This window comes from Dipodomys merriami, unplaced genomic scaffold, assembly GCF_024711535.1.
Source record: "Dipodomys merriami isolate MVZ:Mamm:240054 unplaced genomic scaffold, mDipMer1.0.p SCAF_635, whole genome shotgun sequence".
Taxonomy (NCBI): domain Eukaryota; kingdom Metazoa; phylum Chordata; class Mammalia; order Rodentia; family Heteromyidae; genus Dipodomys; species Dipodomys merriami.
In genome coordinates, this window is record NW_027206219.1 from 113,798 (window position 1) to 127,838 (window position 14,041).

Genomic DNA, 14,041 nt, shown 5'->3' on the forward strand with positions numbered 1-14,041 from the left:
AGAGACCATGTATACACCACAGTCTCTGAGGACTCCACACACAGAAGCCCAGTTATTCTAGCATTTCAGGTGCCCTGCCAAACACTTAAGGGAATGGCTACAGGACCAGCAGACCAACTCAACAGAACCAGCTTAGACTAACTTGTGATATTTCAAGATCATGATGTTTCCTTTGCTCTCGACACAAGATAATTATGCCAAATGCAAAAACAGAGCAACTGCTATCCTGTCACAACTAAAAGTGTGGTGTTCCCACTATCTGTTTCAGTGGTGCTGTCCTGGGACTGGTTGCTCTGCCACAAATTGGGTGTCTCATGCAGTCCCTGACATCTGCTCAGGAGGTGGGAAAATACAACCACCTACATAAAAGGGAAACAAATCACACTACTTTGGCTGAATTTGAACCATGATCCCTCACATCTCAGCTTTCTGAGCAGCTAAGAGTATAGCTACGAACCCCAGCTCACCAGAAAACACCAAGTGTTTATTCTTAATAGCAAAGTGTATGCCCTTAGAGCAAGGCATGCAGGCTGGTGGTGAGGGCCTGGCTTTGAATCCTGGCTTGTTTGATCTCATTGGTAGAATATGGTGGTAATGGGATTACCTTCCTTAGCTGGGTACTGAGGGGGAACTGTGGGAAACTTAACATATTAAGGACATTTGGGACAATGACCAATGTCAATGGTCAATAGACAATGGCCAGGGCGTGTGGGCATGATCAGTTTGAAGGGCAAACATTCTGCAAACAATTCTTATTGCAAACACATTGCCTTCAAAGCCGTTGCATGATTTATTAAAAAGGGAGTAAGGGATGCTAGTCTGGTTCTGGAAACAGACATAACCCAAATTGCTGCCAATTCCTCAGTGAGACCTGGGAACGCATGATCAATAGGCAGAAAGTGGACCACAATATGTGGGTATGGACAAAGTTTGTTGACATATCACATGCTGATTTACAGCATATAGACCTAAAAGTAGATCTTCAGACAAAGAGCAGAAAGTTAACTTTACACAATTTCTTACGAACACAGACAATTAGAGGTAATTTTAAGTCAGTAAGCAGGAAGAATTAAACCTTGTCAACAAAAGTGAAGTAGCTCCAGTGATCAAAGGTTGCAAAGAGTAAGCAAGGCACAGGTGAGCTTCCTTAGACACACAAAGAGAATCTCCCAGCATTGTTCTATAGAATTAACAGGGGAGAATAATGGCACTTCCTGCAAACTTTCACCAGAGTCTGGCAGCTGGGCATCAGGCCTTTGCCCTGACATGGAGAAAGGGAAGTCCCTCTTATTTCCCCCAGAGGGAATACATGCAGTAATATGCACCCTCATGGCATGTAAGACTTCAGATGGGGTCATGAGAGTCAATGCCTCCAACTAACTTGCCTACTTGGTTCCTACAGCTGTAGAGCTCCACCTTCCTCACACCAACATTTTCTCCTTGTGACTGCCCAGAGACAAGAAAGTTTCCAGACAACTGGAAAGGGTTGCCTTCCTGGAGGTCTCTGATTGGAGAAGAGGCTTGGTAATGAGGACTTCCCATTGGTGGGTTCCAGTGCTGATGTTCTGTGACCTTCCCAAAAATCTTACACCTTCCCTCCCCTACCTTTCAGAATGACAGCACAAAAGCCATTGTAAACACCTGTCTCTACTTTACCCTAACCCACTTTCTTATTTCAAAGGGTAGGGGTTGGGGGCATAAGTTTGCATCAGGAAGCTAAGCCAGCAAACAACAAAATAACTTGAGTTTAAAAAGATCTTAACCCCAGGAATACCTCCCTGAGAAGGAGGAGAAGTGCTTTTATGGACTTCTTCAGAACTATGGTATTCAAAATGGAGGGCTACAGACAAACCAATGGGGTAAAGAAGTAAGATGCAGGCTGAGCATCTCTAATCTGAGAATCTTGTGTTGTGATGCTGTCTCAAGTGAGAAGATTCCACATTGGGCTTCATGTGACTGTGGCCATCAAAACAGGAGCACACTGCTACGGGCTCATGCCTGTAATGATAGCTGAGATATAAGGAAGTCTACAGTTCAGAGCCAGTGTAGGTAGAAAAGTTTCTGAGATTCTGATCCCCAATTAACCACAAAAATGTAGACATGGAGCTGTGTCTCAAGTAGTAGAGCACGAGCCTTGAGCAAAAAGCTCAAGGTAAGTGCTCAGTTCCTTAGATCAAGCCTCAGGTACAACACAAAAGGAAATGAAAACAAAAACCATCAAGGCAGAGGGGGTTCCGGGAAGATGGCGGAGGAGAAGCTGGAATCTGAACAAGCTCTCACATAGAAAGCAGTTTTAGAGTTCCAGTGAACAGTCCTAAGCCAGAGAATCACACCAAGTGTGCCATCACAGGACAGAGAGTTAGACAAGAGAGGGGAAGCCAAGGAAAGAGGACACATCTGAGCGCTTGCCAGCTGCTGCCTCAGCGGCAGCGGCAGGGTCGCGGCGGAGACCACAGCCGGGACCATACCTGAGCGCTCACACAGAGAGTCCGGGACGAAGGAGCCAGATGCAGCAGGCGAGCGGATTCTACTAAACACCAGCAAGAACCGACAAGGAGCGGACATCTCCATCCTGCAGTTTGCAGACCAGAGACGACCCAGGATCCAAGACTTGGCGAGAGTAGAAGCTCGACGTCCTCACTCTTTCTCAGGGAGCAGAGGAGGGAAGGCCACCCCTCCCCCCTTAGCATCAGTGATCTCCATCTTGGATACCGACAAAGTTCGGAGGATCTGCCAGCTCCAACTCAGGCCATGGAATAAAACGAGTCATTTAGCAGGTCACAAGAACTTAATGGTGAAGTAACCTGCCAGACTCAGCTCCAACCAGGGAAAAGTCAACCAGCTCAGGCGCCAGCCATTGGAGTGGCTTTCCTCACTGGGTAACCAGAGCCAGAGGCTGCCCCTCCCTCTAGCAGCCTCCACAATCAATTGAAAAACAGAAACCCTAAGAATGGCTCCAGGCTGGGCTCTGTGAGTTTTTCACAAAATAGCCCCAGGGAAAAGCTACTGATTGTTGAAAGGCCTAAACTCTACCCAGAAACTAGCCTCACCACTGCATCCCCCTCTTTTGTGATTCTCAAAGTAGATCACCCTCCCATTAAACTAACCTGGGAGGTGGATCTCAAAATCTTGGGTAAAGCAGAGCATTTTTCTGCCTGTTGGAACAAACTGACTTAAGAAACCAATCAAGCCACAGGACCTCAAGCTGACCAGAGACTCCAACAAGAGGCTGGTTACAGACAAAAGGGAGATACAGGATTCTTCCCACCCCTGCCCCCCCAAAAAAAATCAAAGAACTTTTTTTTTTCTTCTTCTTCTTATTTTCTTTTCTTTTTTTTTTGGTACCTTATATATATATATATATAAATTTTTTTTCCTTTTTTAAAATTTTATTAATCTTTAATTTTTGCCTTTTTTGAAAAAATAATTGTTTTCCAGTAACTTTTTTTTCCTCTTATAATTTTTATTTTAGGAATATGTGAATGTGCATTTTCCTTTCTTTTCTTGTCTTCTTTCTCTTTTTTTTTCTTTCTTAACTATCTTTTTGTTTTTTGTCTAGCTCTACTGAACTTCTGATCTTTTTTTCTCCCTTTCTTATCCCTCTCACCTTTTCCTCTCTTTTGATCTTCTTTATGTGACTTAACTCTTGTCCTGCACATCCTCAGATAAACCCGTAGCTAACTAGTAGACCCTATCCCCCATTGTGTACACACTTAATCCACAAATTTATTACTCAATTCAAAACCTCTGAGACTTAAGTTACTTAATAGCAGTACTACCTCTTTATACCTATATAATATTTTAAGCATTTTTTTAAGTTTTTCACTTGTCCTCTATGTCCCTTCCCTTCTGTTAATATACTCACATTCCTCTCTAAAAAGATGTTTTTTTGATCTCCATAATAATATTAATTTTTATGTTTCTTTTTTTTTCTGGTCTCTTTTCATTTCCCTTTCCCTTTCTTCTTTTTCTCTCTCTCTCTACTTGCATCCTACCCAACCTATTTCCTGCATTGGGATTAGGACATAGTTAACTCTCCCCGTGCCTCCCCGCACCAATCTATTCCTATTTTTTACCCACATCTCTCCCTAACCCTAATAATTTCTGGTTTTCCAAATTCTTCTCTGCGGTTTGAAGCCCATTAACATATAGTTGTTTGATGTTGAATAGATGTATCTGTTGAACTAGATTGTATCTGTAGACTATTGACTGTAAAAATGCAAACGTTGGTTGATGGTTGCCTTAAGATAGTGTTCTAGTACAAAACTGGTGCTATTTTCATCTCAAATGGGCAGAGTAAGCCGGAAAAACACAAGAAAAATGGCAAATCTGGGTACCTCAATTCCCAATCTTGATAATGAGGGCTCAGAACAGATAATGAATAATCCAGAGGAGAGTTCCCAAATAGCTCTACAAACACTGCTGGCAAACATGATAAATGAGAAGTTTGACAACTTACAAACGACTCTGTATGAGCGTGAAAGGGAGAGAGAGGAGGCATCCCAAAAATTTATACAGGAATATCATAAGCGTGAGGAAGCTACTCAAAAACTGATACAGGATTTGTGTGAACAAATTGAGAATACTCAAAGAGAAATGGAGGAATGGCATGAGCAGGCAGAGAACACTCAAAGAGAACTGCAGGAATCCCATGAATGGGAGGAAAGAGAACTGAAGGAATTCCACAAACGGGAAGAAGCTAATCAAAGAGTAATACAGGAATTGAGAGACCAGGTAGAGAATACACAAAGATCACTAAAGGCATTCATGGAATCCATTAACAAAGAGCTGAAGGAAGTCAGGAAGATCACAATGGGAATGCTGAATGGAATCCAACAGAAGAAATGGGTGTCCAAAGAAACCATAACCAATCAACTAAGTGATCTGAGAACAAACACTGAACACCAAATTAAGGAAGTAAAGAAATTCATACAAGACCTAAAACAAAGCTTCGACAAAGAACTTGAAGCCATCAAAGCTGACCAATTAGAAGGAAAAGAGGTTAAAAACAAAGTAGAGAGTCTTGACAGCAGGTTAGACCATGCAGAAGATCGAATCTCAGGGATTGAAGACAGCCTAGATATTATAGAGAAAGAACATACAACCATCCAAGACAAGTCCAAGAAATATGATAGATCTATTCAACACCTGGAAGACACCATCAGAAGGCCTAATCTAAATAATGGGTGTAGAGGAGCACGTAGAAACAGAAGTTAATGGTCTAGGAAATTTGTTTAACAGGATCCCAGCAGAGAACTTCCCAAACATACAAAAAGATAGGCCTATTCAGATACAAGAAGCTTTTAGAACCCCAAATAGACCAGACCAGAATAGGACATCCCACCATCACATTATAATCCACACAGGATCAACTCAGAACAAGGAAAAGATCCTTAAAGCTGTCAAGGAGAAAAGGGTAATCACCTATAAAAGGAAACAAATTAGAATCACCTCAGATTTCTCAGCAGAGACAATCAAAGCAAGAAGAGCCTGGAATGATGTATGCCATGCCCTAAAAACAAACAACTATCAACCAAGAATACTGTACCCAGCTAAACTCTCCATCATAACTGAAGGCCAAATAAAAACCTTCCATGGCAAAGAAAAATTGAAACAATACATCTCCACCAAACCAGCCCTACAAAAGATTCTTAAAGATGTCCTACACATAGAAAACCAACAAGACCTCAATAAAGGCCAAGAAACTGCACCCTAACTGAGAATCCGAGAACCATAGGAAGAACCCAGTTTTCACAGCCCCCAAGAAGGTAGATAACATGGCAGGAACTCCCAAATACCTCTCAGTCTTATCTCTTAATGTTAACGGACTGAACTCTCCAATTAAGCGACATAGACTGTCTAGTTGGATTAAAAAACAAGACCCTTCTTTCTGCTGCCTGCAGGAGTCACATCTTGCCCGTAAAAACAAACACATTTTCAATGTTAAAGGCTGGAACAAAATCTACCAAGCAAACGGCCCCCATAAACAGGCGGGAGTTGCAATCCTAATATCAGATAAAATAGACTTCAAATTAAAATTCATGAGAAGAGATAAAGAAGGTCGCTACATACTAATTAAAGGATCTCTCCTTCAGGAGGATATTACAATTCTAAATATCTATTCGCCAAACAATGGAGCACCCAAATTTATCAAAGAAACACTACTTTCCCTCAAATCCCATATAGATCCAAAGATATTAATTGTTGGGGATTTTAACACACCACTCTCCCCACTAGATAGATCAACTCGGCAAAAACTCAACAGAGAAACCGCAGATCTAAACAGCTGCATAGATCAACTAGACTTAACAGACATCTACCAAACATTTCACCCAACAGCATCAGAATACACGTTTTTCTCAGCAGCACATGGAATGTTTTCTAAAATAGACCACATTTTACGCCACAAAGCAAACTTGTCTAAATTCAGAAACATTGAAGTTATACCTTGCACCCTCTCTGACCACAATGGAATAAAATTAGAACTCAACACCAAAAGCCACCAAAGAAAGTCCGGCATCACACGGAGGCTGAACAACAAACTGCTGAATCATGAGTTGGTCATGGAAGAGATTAGAAAGGAAATTCAAATGTTCATGCTATTCAACAAAAATGAACACACAAATTACCAGCTCCTCTGGGAAACAGCAAAGGGAGTACTCAGAGGCAAGTTTATTGCTCTGAGCTCCTACATCAACAAATTGGAGAGATCTGAAACTAACAATTTAATGACACATCTAAACCTCCTTGAAAAAGAACAGCAAGATAAACCCCAATCCAGTAGATGGAAAGAAATAATCAAAATTAAATCAGAATTAAATGAATTAGAATCCAAAGAAACTGTAGAAAGAATCAACAAAACAAAGAGTTGGTTCTTTGAAAAACTTAACAAAATTGACAGACCCTTAGCAAATCTTATCAGAAAAAGAAAACACACCCAAATTAATAAACTCAGAGATGAGAATGGAAACATCACCACGGAAACAACCAAGATTCAGAACATTATAAGGAAATACTTCTCAAAACTTTATGCTAATAAGTTTGAGAACTTGACAGAAATGGACCTTTTCCTAGCAAATATTGACATGCTAAAACTAAACCAAGATGAGTTAAACTATCTTAACAGGCCCATATCAAGCATTGAAATAGAAACAGCAATAAGAGACCTCCCAGCTAAGAAAAGTCCAGGACCAGATGGTTTTACAGCGGAATTTTACAAGGCCTTCAAAGCAGAGCTCACACCAATACTCCTCCAACTCTTCAATGAAATTGAAAGAGAAAGTTCACTACCGAACACATTCTATGAAGCCATCATAACCCTAATCCCAAAACCAGGCAGGGACTCATCAAAGAAAGAGAACTATAGACCCATTTCTTTGATGAACATTGATGCAAACATGTCAACAAAATTTTGGCCAATCGACTTCAACAACTCATCCAAAAAATCATACACCACGATCAAACGGGAATCATTTCAGGGATGCAAAGCTGGTTCAATATAAGCAAATCAATTAATATTATTCATCACATCAACAGGAGCAAGAATAAGAACCACATGGTTATCTCAATAGATGAAGAAAAATCATTCTACAAGATCCAACACCCCTTTATGATGAAGGTTTTGGAAAAATTAGGAATCCATGGAACATTCCTCAATACAATAAAGGCTATATATGACAAACCTACAGCCAGCATTATACTTAACGGTGAAAACTAAAGCCATTTTGTCTTAACTCAGGAACAAGACAAGGATGCCCACTCTCTCCACTTCTCTTCAATCTAGTAATAGAATGCCTAGCTACAGCAATAAGACAAGATGCAGACATAAAGGGGATCCAAATAGGGAAAGAAGAAATAGAACTCTCCCTCTTTGCAGATGACATGATCTTGTATTTAAAGAATCCCATAGACTCCACTCCCAAATTACTCAATCTGATTCAAAACTTTGACAATGTAGCAGGTTATAAAATTAACCCCCCAAAATCAATGGCTTTTCTGTATGTCAACAAGGAGAAAAGTGTGGCTGAAATTAGGAAAGCAACTCCATTTGTAATAGCCCCACAAAAAATAAAATACCTAGGAATTAACTTAACTAAAGAAGTGAGAGACCTCTATGATGAAAACTTTAAAATCTTAAAAAAGGAAATCAACACAGAACTTAAAAAATGGCAAAACCTCCCATGCTCCTGGATTGGCAAGATTAACATCGTGAAAATGGCAATACTTCCCAAGGCTATCTACAAATTCAACGCAATACATATCAAAATTCCAACCTCATTCTTCAAGGAAATAGCAGAGGCAATCCAAAAATTCATATAGAACAATAAAAGACCCTAAATAGCAAAAACGCTCCTCAACGGAAAGAACACTGCTGGAGGAATATCAATACCAAATTTCAAACTCTACTATAAAGCCATAGTAATCAAAACAGCTTGGTATTGGCATAAGAACAGACCTCAGGACCAATGGAATAGAATTGAAAACCCAGAAATGAACCTACAGATCTATAGCCATCTGATCTTCGATAAGGGAGCTAAAACAATAGAAGGGAAGAAAGACAGCCTCTTCAGTAAATGGTGCTGGCAAAATTGGTTAACTACATGTAGAAAACTAAAGCTAGATCCTTATATATCACCCTGCACCAGAATCAACTCCAAATGGATCAAAGACCTTGAAGTCAAAGCAGATACTCTGAAAACATTACAGGATGGAATAGGAGAAACCCTAGGTCTCCTTGGCTCAGGCCGAAATTTTTTTTTTTAAGAAGACAACTTAATGTTTATTAAAATTGAGTATTCACAGTACTACTAAAGGCAGCTTTTAAATTACTCAATATATACAATGAGGTATATGGAAAATGATGTAGGTACAGAAGGCTCTCTAATTCTGCAAATTCTTTTTGCTGTCTTTGGCAAATATATGTAAGAGATGTGCCTATCTTCAGACTCTGATTTGTTAGCACTATATAAATAATCCCCTTATTACGGTATTTGATGGGAAAGACAGTAGAGATAAACAGATAAAAACAATAATTATTTACATAGCCTTATTTAATGATTATTAATATCCCTAGTGAAAACATAGGACTTCTACCAGTTAAACAGCATTCTAGCAAGAACAAATACATCATCACACAGATACTGTTAAACGAAGATCCTCTTTGTACACCCAAATTCATGAACAGGCCTGGATGGCAGTCCATATTGCTCATTTATTATGGATGGATTTCCCATTTTACAAACAAAGCTCTCATTGTGGTTTGAGAATATTTTTTGTATGTATTTTCTGACCCCACAGAAGGCCGAAATTTTTTGAATAGAGACCCGGAAACACAACAAATCAAAGAAAGGTTGGACAAATGGGATTGCATAAAGTTGCAGAGCTTCTGCAGGGCAAATGACATAGCTAGCAAGATCAATAGAAAGCCCACCGATTGGGAGAAGATCTTTACTAGCCATACAACGGACAAGGGTCTCATATCTAAAATATACTTGGAACTCAAAAAATTAAACCCCCAACAACAAATCCTCAAAGAAACAACTGCTCAATAAATAAGTGGGCGAAAGACTTAAAGAGAAACTTCTCTGAAGAAGAAGGAAGGATGGCCAAAAGACACATGAAGAAATGTTCAACATCCCTAGCCATAAAAGAAATGCAAATTCAAACAACATTGAGATATCACCTCACCCCAGTTAGAACGGCAAAAATCAAGAACTCTAACAACAACAGATGCTGGAGGGGATGTGGACAGAAAGGAACCTTACTTCATTGTTGGTGGGAATGTAAACTTGTTCAACCACTTTGGAAAGCAGTATGGAGGTTCCTCAAAAGACTTCACATAGATCTCCCCTATGACCCAGCAATCCCACTTTTGGGCATTTACACAAATGTTTACAAACAAGACCACACTAAAGCTACCAGCACAACTATGTTTATTGCAGCATTATTTACCATAGCTAAGATATGGAACCAACCCAGATGCCCCTCAGTAGATGAATGGATCAAGAAAATGTGGTATATGTTCACAATGGAATTCTATGCCTCCATCAGAAAGAATGACATTGCCCCATTTGTTAGGAAATGGAAAAACTTGGAAAAAATTATATTCAGTGAAGTAAGCCAGGCCCAAAGAAACATAGGTCCCATGGTTTCCCTTATTTGCAATATCTAGTATATGTATGAGTCAAGCGGAAAAGTTCAAAAAAGTTGATGTTAAGCGAAAGCAACACCTAGAGAACTAGTGAAATAATTTTTCTTTCTTGCGATTGTTTCTAACATATTTATAAGATGATTTCTTTGTTGCTTTGTATGTCCCTCCCTCTTGTTATAACCCCTCTTTTCACTATATGTTTTGTTGTTATAATTTGGGGTTTGGAAGGGAAAAAAGAAATTATTTAAATAGGGATACAAGTGGACCCATTGCAACAATGAGATGTACAAGACCTTATGTTGAAAAATGAACTTTACAATATTGGTGAGGGGGTTGGGATGGGGGAAAGGGAAATGGGAGGGCAGAGATGGTAAGGGGATACAAAGGAGGAGGTAACAATGCTTGATAAGAAATGTATTCATTACCTTGCTCATGTAATTGTAACCCCTCTGTATGGAATTTTCACAATGAAAAAACATTAATAATAACCAAAAATGAAACAATTACAGGATAAATTATTTTTGAGGCTCTGGCTTCCATTCTCAACATAAATAGAAAAAGCAGGAAGTAGCACTGTGTCTCAAGTGGTACAGTTCTACTCTTGAGCTGAATTGCTCAGCGACTATGCCCAGGCCCAGAGTTCAAGTTGCATGACTAAAAAAAAAAAATGGAAAGAACCATTTCTTCCTTAGCCACAAACATAAGGGTGCTCTTTAAAGATTTTTGTAATTGAAAAATTCTCATTGTACAAATGAGTTAATGCAATTTCAAAAGGAAAGTCTAGAAAGTCAAGAAAAGCTCAATAATCAAATTCAAAATCTAGTTCTTACTTTTTAATGCAACAGTCTCTCTCATGTCTCTCATGGGTAGCTTCTATTCTAATTTACTTGGGAGTCCCAAGAGAATATAACTCAGTTTCAAATAACTCAAAGAACATCACTCCTGTTATATTACTAAGCTACATTACATCTGAGGCCTAGTGACCACATGAAATTACCAACTTTACTCGGGATGACTTCTGCCCTTGGGCAATAATAACTAGACTCCTTCACTGGTCTGAGACACCAAGATACTTCAAGAGACATAAGCCCCTCCTCTTATCAGACTTGCCAACCCAGAAAAACACCTGTTCTCAATATATGCTTAGCCATGAGTGGCTCACCCCTCTCATCTCTCAGCAATCTTCTCTTTTCCCTCAGAAAGATGAAAAGTAGTTCGAAAGTCTCTTCAACTCTTGTACAAAACATACCTATAGCATGAGATTCTCAGCATTGAGAAGGATGTCGTAACTACACCTGCCTTCATACTGCTGGTTCACCTTCTGAAACTTCTCAACCCTTTCTTCAATGATACTGCTGTCTGCTGTCTGTAGAACTGTTTTCCATCAGCACCAGCTATCCACACAGCTCCTTATAGTCTTCATTCAACAGGATCCATGAACTGAGTGTCTTCAATCTCCTCTTTTAGTTTTCTTTTTGTCGGTTGTGGGGCTTGAACTCTGACCCTGGGTACTGTCCTTCAATTCTTCAGTTCAAGGCTAGCGCTCTACCACTTGAGCCACAGTGCCAGTTTTTGGCTTTTTCTGTTTATATGTCTGTGAGGAATTGAACCCTGGGACTCATGCATCTGAAGCAAGTACTATACCACTGAGCCACCTTCTGAGCCCCCTTCAATCTCCTCTTTGCTGATAGTCACCTGCATGGAAAAATGCAATTGGATATTTAAAATTGCCAACAAAAAGTGCCCTTCCCTCCAATTAATGGATTGTGAATTCAGTTTTGTTAGCATCTTGAAGGACTTACATCTTTTTCTTCCTCTTAGAAACCTAAGGTTTAGCATGATCAGATATACTTTTGCTGAAGTAACAAATTTAGGTGGCCAACAGATCCTTTACTCATTTCACATCTATTACTAGCAGGTTACATCAAACATAAACAAGAAAGGCTTAATAAATTAAGCACCACATAAAATTCTTCTGCAAATATTCTATCTGTTCCTGTGCCAACATCATGTCCTTCTCTGGAATATGTGGCTCAGGTTGGCCTTCATAGTTGGAAGTTCTTTCAAATGCAGAGTCCTGTGAACCAACGACTTCTCTAGTTCCTACATTTAAACACAAAAAAGAGGGTTTATTTTTTTAAAACCTTCAATACAAGCTGCTGCTTTTCCCCACACCTAACCTAATCTTTGATTAAACTCAATGGGAGGGGCCCAGCCAAGGAGAGGGATCTTAGAAATGAGAAACAGCCTTAGTCTCCTGAAGACCTACCTAGGTGGTCAGCTTCAACCTGAGTTGCTCTCAAAACAACATTGATTTCTTCAACTCCCCTTATCATTGCCTCAAGTACGTCTTTCATGTTTCTATAACTCACTGTTATTTAACATATAGATCAACACTCCAACTTAGTGGATAGTGAAGTTAAATAATTACTTGAAATTTAATTATCTTATATTTATAACGTTATACAAAGTGAAACCTCATTCTAAACTGAGAAATGCATTCTTGCTAAAGTAGTCATTGCATAATCATTTCTCTTCTACTGGAGTTATTGTTTGGCTTTTTATTTTTATTTTTGTTGTCCATGAAGCTTGAACTTTGGGCCTGGCCCCTGTACCTGTGCTTCTTTGAGCTCAAGGCTAGCTCTCTATCACTTGAGCCATAGGGTCACTTCCACTTATTTTTGAGTAGCTTATTGAAAAGTCTCAAGAACCACTATCCTCAATTCTCAAGTTCCTGAGTAGTTAATATTACAGGGATGAGCCAAGCCACTAGCACCTGCCTTGGGCTAACGTTCTAAATGAAATTGTGTAAGAAAAAAATTGTCTGTTAGTAAGGATCAGTAAAAAATTCCCTCTGGCTTTGGAAACATTTTTTCTTGGTTTGTGTATTTTTCTTGCTGGTGGCAATCAAATTCAGAATTTCATGCAAACTAGGCATACTATCACTAGCCATACCTGGAGTTATTTTGTGTTCTATTTATTTTAATTTTGGGGGCTGATTCTGGGACTTGAACTCGGGGTCTGGGCACTGTCCCTAAGCATTTTTGCTTAAGGTTACTACTATGCCACTAAAGCTACAGCTGTGTTTCCAACTTTTTGATTGTTAATTGGAGATAAGCCACATAGATTTTTCTCCCTTGGGTCAGCTTTGAACAAAGATTCTTAAACTTCAGCCTCTTGACTGGCTAGGATTATAGACTTGAGCCACTAGCATACACTTATGTCTTTAAAATATATCCATTAGTAACAATAATAAATGACTTATTATTACTACAGGATCACACCTACAATGCTACCTACTTGAGAGGCTGAGATCTGTAGATCATGGTGTAAATACATCATGGTTAGACAATTCAAAGTTCATTAATTTTTGTATGTGCTGGCCCTAAGGATTGAGGGCTTCAATTCAAAGCTTGAGCACTATTTTTGAGCCATAGTACCACTTCCAGGTTTTTCATAGTAGTTTTTCAAAGTAGTTCATAGGACTACTGGACTTTTCTGCCCAGGCTGGCTTTGAACTGCCATTTGTAGCCTCCTGAGTAGGATTTAACCAGAAAAGCCACACTGAAGGTGCATACATGCTCAAATGGTAAATGCTAACCTTGGCTGGAAAAAGTTAAGAGGATTCAAGCCCCAGTATTGGCACATATACACTTATATGCATGCATGTGCATACACACACACACACACACACACACACACACACACACACACAAAAACCAGACTCCTATACCAAGTACCCCAGGATGAAAAAAAGGTAAAAATAACAAATTATAAGATGGATGATTATTTTAAGTAGCTTCAATAGTTACTAACATGGCTATATTGTGGCTTAGGTGGTAGAATGCTTTCCTCCCACACACCAGTTCAATTCCCCATGTTGTTCAAACC

At 39.4% G+C, this 14,041-nt stretch overlaps 1 protein-coding gene across 15 annotated transcripts in view; it reads right to left on the reverse strand.

The window, feature by feature from the left end:
• Positions 1-14,041, reverse strand: part of LOC138815294 (protein FAM114A2-like) — a 214,093-nt gene that overhangs the window by 21,647 nt on the left and 178,405 nt on the right. For all 15 annotated transcript variants that reach the window (XM_070004623.1, XM_070004622.1, XM_070004618.1 and 12 more), the window contains 2 exons: positions 11,953-12,253; positions 11,400-11,845 (listed from right to left, as the gene is read on the reverse strand). The gene's annotated coding sequence lies outside the window, so the exon portion shown is untranslated. The remainder of the gene's footprint in view (positions 1-11,399; positions 11,846-11,952; positions 12,254-14,041) is intronic.